Source organism: Rutidosis leptorrhynchoides, chromosome 5 (genome assembly GCF_046630445.1).
Source record: "Rutidosis leptorrhynchoides isolate AG116_Rl617_1_P2 chromosome 5, CSIRO_AGI_Rlap_v1, whole genome shotgun sequence".
NCBI lineage: Eukaryota > Viridiplantae > Streptophyta > Magnoliopsida > Asterales > Asteraceae > Rutidosis > Rutidosis leptorrhynchoides.
In genome coordinates, this window is record NC_092337.1 from 17,196,925 (window position 1) to 17,208,648 (window position 11,724).

The following is an 11,724-nucleotide window of genomic DNA, read 5'->3' on the forward strand; positions in this document are numbered from 1 at the left end:
TTTCAACAAGAATATTTTTTTAAAGTTTTAATTTTACTTTTCTAGATATTAAATCTCGCGTAAAAGTACTCATTTTAGTGTGTGAAATAAATATACTTTTCATGAACTTTTCTGTTAAAATACTCTTATTTTTTCAAAAATTTTTCAATGAACCAGTCTAGATGGAATTGTTTGGTTAAAGCGGTTTGACTGTTAATGTATTTTTGTATGAAATGGTATGTGAAACCTAGTAAGAACGAGTAAAATTTGCTCAATACTAATATTTAAATGGATGTCATAATGATTTCACGAATTATTTCATGCATTATTTTTACAATTATTTCATTGGTTTTTCAAATTGATTCAATGCTTTCAACAAGAATATTTTTTTATATTTTTAATTTTACTTTTCAAGATATTAAATCTCGAGTAAAAGTACTCATTTTAGTATGTGAAATAAATAGACTTTTCATGAATTTTTCTGTTAAAATACTCTTATTTTTTCTAAATTTTCTTAATGAACCGGTCTAGATGAAATTGTTTGATTAAAGCGGTTTGACTGTGAATGTGTTTTTGTATGAAATTGTATTTTAAACCTAGTAAGAATGAGTAAAATTGGCTCAAGAGTAATATTTAAATGGATGTCAGAATGGTTTCACGAATTATTTCATGTATTATTTCTATAATTATTTCATTAGTTTTTCAAAATGATTCAATACTTTCAACAAGAATATTTTTTTATAGTTTTAATTTTACTTTTTTAGATATTAAATCTCTCGTAAAAGTACTCATTTTAGTGTGTGAAATATATAGACTTTTCATGAATTTTTTGTTAAAATACTCTTATTTTTTCTAAATTTTCTCAAAGAACCGGTCTAGATGAAATTGTTTGGTTGAAGCGGTTTAACTGTGAATGTGTTTTTGTATAAAATGGTATGTGAAACCTAGTAAGAACGAGTAAAATTGGCTCAAGAGTAATATTTAAATGGATGTCAAAATGGTTTCACGAATTATTTCATGTATTATTTCTACAATTATTTCATTGGTTTTTCAAATTGATTTAATGTTATCAACAAGAATATTTTTTTATAGTTTTAATTTTACTTTCTTAGATATTAAATCTCGCGTAAAAGTACTCATTTTAGTGTGTGAAATAAATAGACTTTTCATGAATTTTTCTGTCAAAATTCTCTTATTTTTTCAAAATTTTCTCCATGAACCGGTCTAGATGAAATTGTTTGGTTAAAGCGGTTTGACTGTGAATGTGTTTTTGTATGAAATGGTATGTGAAACCTAGTAAGAACGAGTAAAATTGGCTCAAGAGTAATATTTAAATGGATGTCAGAATGGTTTCACGAATTATTTCATGTATTATTTCTATAATTATTTCATTAGTTTTTCAAATTGATTCAATGCTTTCAACAAGAAATTTTTTTTATAGTTTTAATTTTACTTTTTTAGATATTAAATCTCGCGTAAAAGTACTCTTTTAGTGTGTTAAATAAATAGACGTTTCATGAACTTTTCTGTTAAAATACTCTTATTTTTTCAAAAAAATTTCAATGAATCGGTCAAGATGAAATTGTTTGGTTAAAGCGGTTTGACTGTTAATGTATTTTTGTATGAAATGGTATGTCAAACCTAGTAAGAACGAGTAAAATTGACTCAATACTAATATTTAAATGGATGTCAGAAAGGTTTCAGGAATTATTTCATGTATTATTTTTATAATTATTTCATTGGTTTTTCAAATTGATTCAATGCTTTCAACAAGAATATTTTTTTATAGTTTTAATTTTACTTTTCTAATTATTAAATCTCGCGTAAAAATACTCATTTTAGTGTGTGAAATAAATAGACTTTTCATGAATTTTTTTGTCAAAATACTCCTATTTTTTCTAAATTTTCACAATGAACTGGTCTAGATAAAATTGTTTGGTTAAAGCGGTTTGACTGTGAATGTGTTTTTGTATGAAATGGTATTTGAAACCTAGTAAGAGTAATATTTAAATGGATGTCAGAATGGTTTCACGAATTATTTCATGTATTATTTCATCAGTTTTTCAAATTGATTCAATACTTTCAACAAGAATATTTTTTTAAAGTTTTAATTTTACTTTTCTAGATATTAAATCTCGGGTAAAAGTACTCATTTTAGTGTGTGAAATATATAGACTTTTCATGATTTTTTTTGTTAAAATACTCTTATTTTTTCTAAATTTTCTCAATGAACCGGTCTAGATGAAATTGTTTGGTTGAAGCGGTTTAACTGTGAATGTGTTTTTGTATAAAATGGTATGTGAAACCTAGTAAGAACGAGTAAAATTGGCTCAAGAGTAATATTTAAATGGATGTCAGAATGGTTTCACGAATTATTTCATGTATTATTTCTACAATTATTTCATTGGTTTTTCAAATTGATTTAATACTTTCAACAAGAATATTTTTTTATAGTTTTAATTTTACTTTCCTAGATATTAAATTTCGCGTAAAAATACTCATTTTAGTATGTGAAATAAATAGAGTTTTCATGAATTTTTCTGTCAAAATACTCTTATTTTTCTAAATTTTCTTAATGAACCGGTCTAGATGAAATTGTTTGGTTGAAGCGGTTTGATTGTGAATGTGTTTTTATATAAAATGATATGTGAAACCTATTAAGAACGAGTAAAATTAGCTCAATACTAATATTTAAATGGATGTCAGAATGGTTTCACGAATTATTTCATGTATTATTTTATAATTATTTCATTGGTTTTTCAAATTGATTCAATGCTTTCAACAAAAATATTTTTTTATAGTTTTAATTTTACTTTTCTAGATATTAAATCTCGCTTAAAAGTACTCATTTTTGTGTGTGAAATAAATACACTTTTCATGAATTTTTCTGTCAAAATACTCTTATTTTTTCTAAATATTCTCAATGAACCGGTCTAGAAAAAATTGTTTGGTTAAAGCGGTTTGACTATGAACGTGTTTTTGTATGAAATGGTATGTGAAACCTAGTAAGAACGAGTAAAATTGGCTCAAGAGTAATATTTAAATGGATGTCAGAATGGTTTCACGAATTATTTCATGTATTATTTCTATAATTATTTCATTAGTTTTTCAAATTGATTCAATGCTTTCAACAAGAATTTTTTTAAAGTTTTAATTTTACTTTTCTAGATATTAAATCTCGCATAAAAGTACTCATTTTAGTGTGTTAAATAAATAGATTTTTCATGAACTTTTCTGTTAAAATACTCTTATTTTTTCTAAATTTTCTTAATGAACCGGCCTAGATTAAATTGTTTGGTTAAAGTGGTTTGACTGTGAATGTGTTTTTGTATCAAATGGTATGTGAAACCTAGTAAGAACGAGTAAAATTGGCTCAAGAGTAATATTTAAATGGATGTCAGAATGGTTTCACGAATGATTTCATGTATTATTTCTATAATTATTTCATTAGTTTTTCAAATTGATTCAATACTTTCAACAAGAATATTTTTTTAAAGTTTTAATTTTACTTTTCTAGATATTAAATCTCGGGTAAAAGTACTCATTTTAGTATGTGAAATAAATAGACTTTTCATGAATTTTTCTGTTAAAATACTCTTATTTTTTCTAAATTTTCTTAATGAACCGGTCTAGATGAAATTGTTTGATTAAAGCAGTTTGACTCTGAATGTGTTTTTGTATAAAAATGGTATTTGAAACCTAGTAAGAACGAGTAAAATTGTCTCAAGAGTAATATTTAAATGGATGTCAGAATGGTTTCACGAATTATTTCGTGTATTATTTCTATAATTATTTCATTGGTTTTTCAAATTGATTCAATACTTTCAACAAGAATATTTTTTTATAGTTTTAATTTTACTTTTCTAGATATTAAATTTCTTGTAAAAGTACTCATTTTAGTGTGTGAAATAAATAGTCTTTTCATGAATTTTTCTGTTAAAATACTCTTATTTTTTCTAAATTTTCTCAATCAACCGGTCTAGATGAAATTGTTTGGTTGAAGCTGTTTAACTGTGAATGTGTTTTTGTATAAAATGGTATGTGAAACCTAGTAAGAACGAGTAAAATTGGCTCAAGAGTAATATTTAAATGGATGTCAAAATGGTTTCACGAATTATTTCATGTATTATTTCTACAATTATTTCATTAGTTTTTCAAATTGATTCAATGCTTTCAAAAAGAATATTTTTTTATAGTTTTAATTTTACTTTCCTAGATATTAAATCTCGCTTAAAAGTACGCATTTTAGTGTGTGAAATAAATAGATTTTTCATGAATTTTTCTGTCAAAATACTTTTATTTTTTCTAAATTTTCTCAATTAACTGGTCTAGATGAAATTGTTTGGTTGAAGCGGTTTGACTGTGAATGTGTTTTTATATAAAATGGTATGTGAAACCTAGTAAGAACGAGTAAAATTGGCTCAATACTAATATTTAAATGGATGTCAGAATGGTTTAACGAATTATTTCATGTATTATTTTTATAATTATTTCATTGGTTTTTCAAATTGATTCAATGCTTTCAACAAGAATATTTTTTTATAGTTTTAATTTTACTTTTCTAGATATTAAATCTCACGTAAAAGTACTCATTTTGGTGTGTGAAATAAATAGACTTTTCATGAATTTTTCTGTTAAAATACTCTTATTTTTTCTAAATTATCTCAATGAACCGGTCTAGATGAAATTGTTTGGTTAAAGTGGTTTGACTGTGAATGTGTTTTTGTATGAAATGGTATGTGAAACCTAGTAGGAACGAATAAAATTGGCTCAAGATTAATATTTAAATGGATGTCAGAATGGTTTCACGAATTATTTCATGTATTATTTCTATAATTATTTCACTGGTTTTTTAAATTAATTCGATGCTTTCAACAAGAATATTTTTTATAGTTTTAATTTTACTTTTCTAGATATTAAATCTCGCGTAAAAGTACTCATTTTAGTGTGTGAAATAAATAGACTTTTTAATGAATTTATCTGTCAAAATAATCTTATTTTTTCTTAATTTTCTCAATGAACCGGCCTAGATGAAATTGTTTTGTTGAAGCGGTTTGACTGTGAATGTGTTTCTGTATAAAATGGTATGTGAAACCTAGTATGAACGAGTAAAATTTGCTCAATACTAATATTTAAATGGATGTCAGAATGGGTTCACGAAATATTTCATGTATTATTTCTATAATTATTTCATTGGTTTTTCAAAATGATTCAATGCTTTCAACAAGAATATTTTTTATAGTTTTAATTTTACTTTCCTAGATATTAAATCTCCCGTAAAAGTACTCATTTTAGTGGGTGAAATAAATAGACTTTTCATGAATTTTTCTGTCAAAATACTTTTATTTTTTCTAAATTTTCTCAATTAACCGGTCTAGATGAAATTATTTGGTTGAAGCGGTTTGAGTATGAATGTGTTTTTGTATAAAATGGTATGTGAAACCTAGTAAGAACGAGTAAAGTTGGCTCAATACTAATATTTAAATGGATGTCAGAACGGGTTCACGAATTTTTTCGTGTATTATTTCTATAATTATTTCATTGGTTTTTGAATTGATTCAATGCTTTCAACAAGAATTTTTTTTACAGTTTTAATTTTACTTTCCTATATATTAAATCTCGTGTAAAAGTACTCATTTTAGTGTGTAAAATAAATAGAATTTCATGAATGTTTCTGTCAAAATGTAGTGACCCGAACTTTTCCATGTTTATATATATTAATTGAGATTGATATTTACATGACTAAATGTTTCCAACGTGTTAAGCAATCAAACTTGTTAAGACTTGATTAAATGAAATAAGTTTCATATAGACAATTGATCACCCAAGTTGACCGGCGATTCACGAACGTTACAAATTTGTAAAAAATACATGTTGTGGTATATATAGACATATATATATGGTTGACATGAGATTATGATGAGTAAGTATCTCACTAAGTATATTAACAATGTGTGATATATACATAAGAAATGAGATTACTAAGTTAAGAAACTCGAAATGATATATATAACGATTATCGTTATGATAACGTCTACTAAATACATATGTATCATATTAAGACATTGATACACTATATTTAATATGATAAAATGATATTTAAATATATCATTAAGTGTGTTAACAATGAATTACATATGTAAAAACAAGACTACTAACTCAAAAATTACGAAACGAGACTTATATGTAACGATTATCGTTGTAAAGATATTTTAATATATATATCATATTAAGAGATATTCAAACATCATAATATCATGATAATATAATAATTTAACATCTCATTTGATATAATAAACATTGAGTTAACAACATTAATTGATATCGTTAACTTAAAGGTTTCAAAACAACACTTACATGTAACGACTAACGAAGACATAACGACTCCATTAGAATGTATATACATGTTGTGTTTTGATATGTATTCTTACAATTTTGAAAGACTTCAATACACATATGAAAGGACCCGTCCTAATCCACCTGGACGAAGTCATCAACATTTGGTCCCATTGCGATGATCGGCTCCAAGTAATGTCCTTAAATTGAGCAAATGCACAGCGGAAGACTTAATTCGTACCTGAGAATAAACATGCTTTAAAGTGTCAACCAAAAGGTTGGTGAGTTCATAGGTTTATCATAACAATCATTTCAATATCATAATAGACCACAAAATTTCATAATCATAAACATAATACACTCACAAGTGTATGTAAAGCATTCAAAGTGGTTGAGCACTTGGTAACCATACTTAACTATTAATCAACATCGCATATTCCCTTTATTATGAAATCTCACTACACTGTACCAAGTGTAGTCACGAAACGAAGTACTGTGCAACCGTTGAATACTGGTCGTCCAGTCCGGTTGGTGTTGTCAGGCCCGATAGATCAATCAACAGGATTCGCATTTACAATACCCATGTAAATAGTAGTTACCAAGCTACAGGGAAGTATGCCAGTGATACAACTCAACGTAGAATGTATTTTAAGTACTTGTGTCTATTTCATAAACATTTATAAAAGCAGCGCATGTATTCTCAGCCCAAAAATATATATTGCAAAATCAATTAAAAAGGGAGCAAATGAAACTCACCTAATGTATTTTGTAGTAAAAATACATATGACTATATTGAACAATGCAAGGTTGACCTCGGATTCACGAACCTATATAATTTATATATACATTAACACATATACTCGTAATCGAACAAATTTATATATTGTTAATGATTTAATTGTTATTTTAATTATGTGTTTCATCAATAACCTAATTAATATACAATAGTTATGTTAGATGTAGTAATTATAGTTTTATATAGCTAACAATTATTGTTAAAATAATATTGACAATAATAAATAAATATCTGTTTTTGTTTTATAATAATAATAATGATAATTCTTATAAAAATGATACTTTTAATGATAATTATAAAAATGAAATGTTACTTTTAATAATAATGTATATTAATAATAATAATTATAAAAATATTGATTTTACTAATAATAATGATACTAATATTTATATTAATAATAATAATGATAATATTAAAAATAATACTTATTTTAGTAATAATAATAATAATAATAATAATAATAATAATAATAATAATAATAATAATAATAATAATAATAATAATAATAATAATAATAATAATAATAATAATAATATAATAATAATAATAATAATAATAATAATAATAATAATAATAATAATAATAATAATAATAATAATAATAATAATAATAATAATAATAATAATAATAATAATAATAATAATAGTTTTACTACCTCAAAGGAGTAGCCCTTAAGAAAATGACCAAGTCTGGGTTCGAACCCGCGACGTCCCGCTAACCCGAAATAACCTAAACCATTGTACCATTTCAGTTTTTCTTCTTCTCTACAAACTTAATCGTGATCAACCACCTATCATCTACATCATCGCGTCTTATTTTCATTGTACGTATATCATAATCATCTCGTCTTTACATCATCATCATTAAAGATTATCATCTTCATAAACAAAATTGTAATCATTCATCATTCTAAACAAACTATCATCGTTTAACCCGTCCATCACCACATCATCATCCCCTAATAACGATCATAATCATCATCATCATCGTTCATTTCCAATATCATCATCATACTCGAAAAATCCTACTGTTCTTCGTCGTCTTTACTATCTAAATCGTAACCATCTTCATTAACTATCATCATAAACATTATTATTACATCCGTATTATCATCTATATCCTATATCATAATCATTCACTTAGGTAGCATCATTATTAACGTATTATATTAATTCGGTTAAGAAGCCCAATTGCTATATTAAGCTCACGGCCCAACCATGTAAACCAATACACGATCCCAAGTAGAAAATGGATTGTGGTGGCCCAACAATACAATTTGGTAACCTGATTTACAAGAAATCTTCGGACGGTTTAAAAAAAATATAACATATGCACGCCTCATGATCTCTTCATCATTACCTCATCATTACTTATTTCTCTTATTAAATCAAGTGGATGTCTGCTATTGGAAACTTGACTCAGAATTCCACAACCGAAAAATAGCATCTTCAAGTGGGTTCATTATAAAAAGGGTATCGGTCATAAAGGAAAAGCAATACATACTCTTTTTCATCCTAGTTATCTCCACATGAAAATTATATCATATGTTATCCACTTGAAATGACGTGATTATAAGAAGCAGTACTGCAGTAGCAGTTGTTCGAGAGGAAATAGAAAAATAAAAAAAAATTATTACATAGCAGCAGTTATATCGTAGCAGTAGGATAACCAAGTGGTGGTGTTCACGATAATGAAAAGAAAAAAAAATGAAAACCGTTGGTGGTGTTGTTCAAGAAGGTGAGGGTTTACTTATGGGTGTTGTTGGTCATCATGGTGGAAGGTGGCGATAATGGTCATGTTGTTCTTGACCCGATACAAAAATTAAGCGAGTAGTAGAAAAGAGAAGAGTGTTTAGAAGGTGAAGTGGTTTTTGTTGGTGGGTGTTAAGGTGATGGATTGATTTTAAACTTGGAGTCATGGTTGTTTTGTGTCAATGGAAAAAGAGAGAAGAGAGATGTCGATTAGCAGAAGATACATGGTTGTTCTTGGCTTGCAAAAACAGAAATACGTATGGGTGTGCAAGGTGTTGAACGAGGAGGTGGAGGATGGTGGTGTTTAAGCGTGCTCACAGTTGAAGATATAGAAGAGAAAAGATATGGTTTCATTTATAGAATGAAGAGGTCGACACCAATTTTCAAAGTGTACAAAATTAAGTAAAGAAAAATATAAAAAGTTGAAATAAATTTCTAACTGAATTTGGATCGTTCTTGTGATGTTATTCGATGTGTTCTCTAATTTAGAGACAAATACAGAAATCAATTACAGTCCTGATTAAGATGTGTAACTTAAATCAAATATAAAACGTATTTATGATATTTATAATTATTATTAATTATTAATAATAATAATCTAATACAATTAATGATAATAATAATAATATGATAAAAGTAATAATAATAATAATAAGTTATAGTAAAATTTTAATGGAATTTATAATAATAGTATCATTAATGATAATTATAATAATATTACTAATTATATTATTTTTGATAATAATATTAGTATTGATAATATTTATATAGAGTTTCATATATAAATTGTTTTAATAAAAATATTAATAGCACTAGTATTTATATTAATATTAAAAGTAATAACCCAATTAATATAACAATTATATTTAAAACTTGTAATTAAATTTAATGTAATACAATTTATTATTTATATCATATTTACTAATTATGATATATTGAATTTTTAATATTTATCAATTACAATATATAATATTATTCATGTATAGAATTCTTATATATATATATGTGTGTATATGTGTATATGTGTGTATATATATATATATATATATATATATATATATATATATACATACATATTTATTTACAACTAATTGTTCGTGAATCGTCGAGAGCAGGCGAAGGTCAATTGAATATATGAACATCGTTTCAAAATTTTGAGATGCAACATAACAGACTTTGCTTATCATGTCAGAGTTATAAAATCGTATCGTGAGTTTGGTTTAAAATTAGTCGAAATTTTCCGGGTCGTGACAGTACCTACCCGTTAACGAAATTTCGTCCCGAAATTTGATCAAGGTCGTCATGGCTAACACTAAAAATGTTTTTATGACGAATATGAGTTGATAGATAGAGTTTCATCATTATTGAGTAATATAGATAAAACAATTCGATTATATGAAGCGTACGAGTGAAGCTGTCTTAAAAGAGTGAAATGTGAAAATAACTGTTCGCCTTAACTTTTGACGTAGTTACTGTTGAATTTCGGAATTCAAGGAATTTAAAAGAAAATCCTTGAAATCTGAATAAGATCTGATTTCCTCGGGATTAAGGAAATTAAGATCTTTTTAATTTAATGCGATTACCTGTCTCGATTGCTTTGTCTGGTATCTCCACTATAAATGAACTTCTTCCATTCCATTATTTTCACCACTCCTATACTCAATTCCCAAATTCAAAAGATTTTGAAAATGCTTAATCCAGTTCTGATTCTTATCCTTATCCTTACTATCGCAACAATTCTTCTTCTTTTCCAACTACCACCGGAGGAATCTGTTTTCTTCTACTTCGCCCTTGGGGTTATAATGTTTTTAATTCTCCCATGTCTTTATGTTGCAATAAACATTGATATACACGGTTTGTAATTTATGTGTCGTTATCGGGCTTTATATCTTCTCGTATACTTCGAAGTCCTTGCTTCTGTTTTCTATAATCATTGTCATCCCCAGTTAATACTCCCCCTATTTGCTGCGATTTATACTCCAATTTCTATTTCGGAGTTTTGTCCCTTCATTTCTTCTTCTTGCAATTGGCATCTTTTGTAATGGTCCAAAATTCGTAGATATATGTTTCAGGATGAACATTGTTAATGTTCTAAGAAAGAAACGGTAATAGCACAATTTGACTTGTCAAATTACCAGAATATCCAGGAAAAGACCGAATCATCAAGAACAATATTTTCTTGAAATGTTTAGAGGTTAAATAGAATACAAGAGTCGTGTAACATGGTACATGATAACGGTACTCTAAATCATCACGTTCCATTAGAAACTCAGCATGACTTACTGTAATATAATCACGTTGATCAAATGTCATTATATTATACTAACTCATGCATCATTTCCCTACACTACCTCAAAAACATTCATATTTTAAATTCGAAGGTTCGCAGAATATAGAAACTAACAGTTTCTCATATGATGTAACACTGATAGCTCAAGGAGATAAATGATTTCAGATAAGATTAGTTAGGAAAATATATTCAGAAATATCGAGGATATTTATAATGAAGATACGATAATATCTTTGAATATCTAAGATCAGAGGATGATGGAGACTATTGTCCGCAAGGGTTTTGAGTAAGGAGTAAGATATTCGCTAAAGACTTCAGCAGGCATTGAATTATTTGGATTCTTTGAAGTCAAACTTATTCTTTGTGATTTGTCCACGGCTTTCTTCATAGTTTCGCATAATCCGCTTTTCGGTACTAAATTTTCTATGGAGCGTTCCTAACACTCCTTTCTTTATAATCAAACTTTTGGCCATTAAGATCATCTACAACATGCTGCTTCATCAGCATTTTCAAAGTTAACTGATCTGGGTCATCGGTTATCAAACCGAGGTAGTTCCAGGAGAATTAAGTTT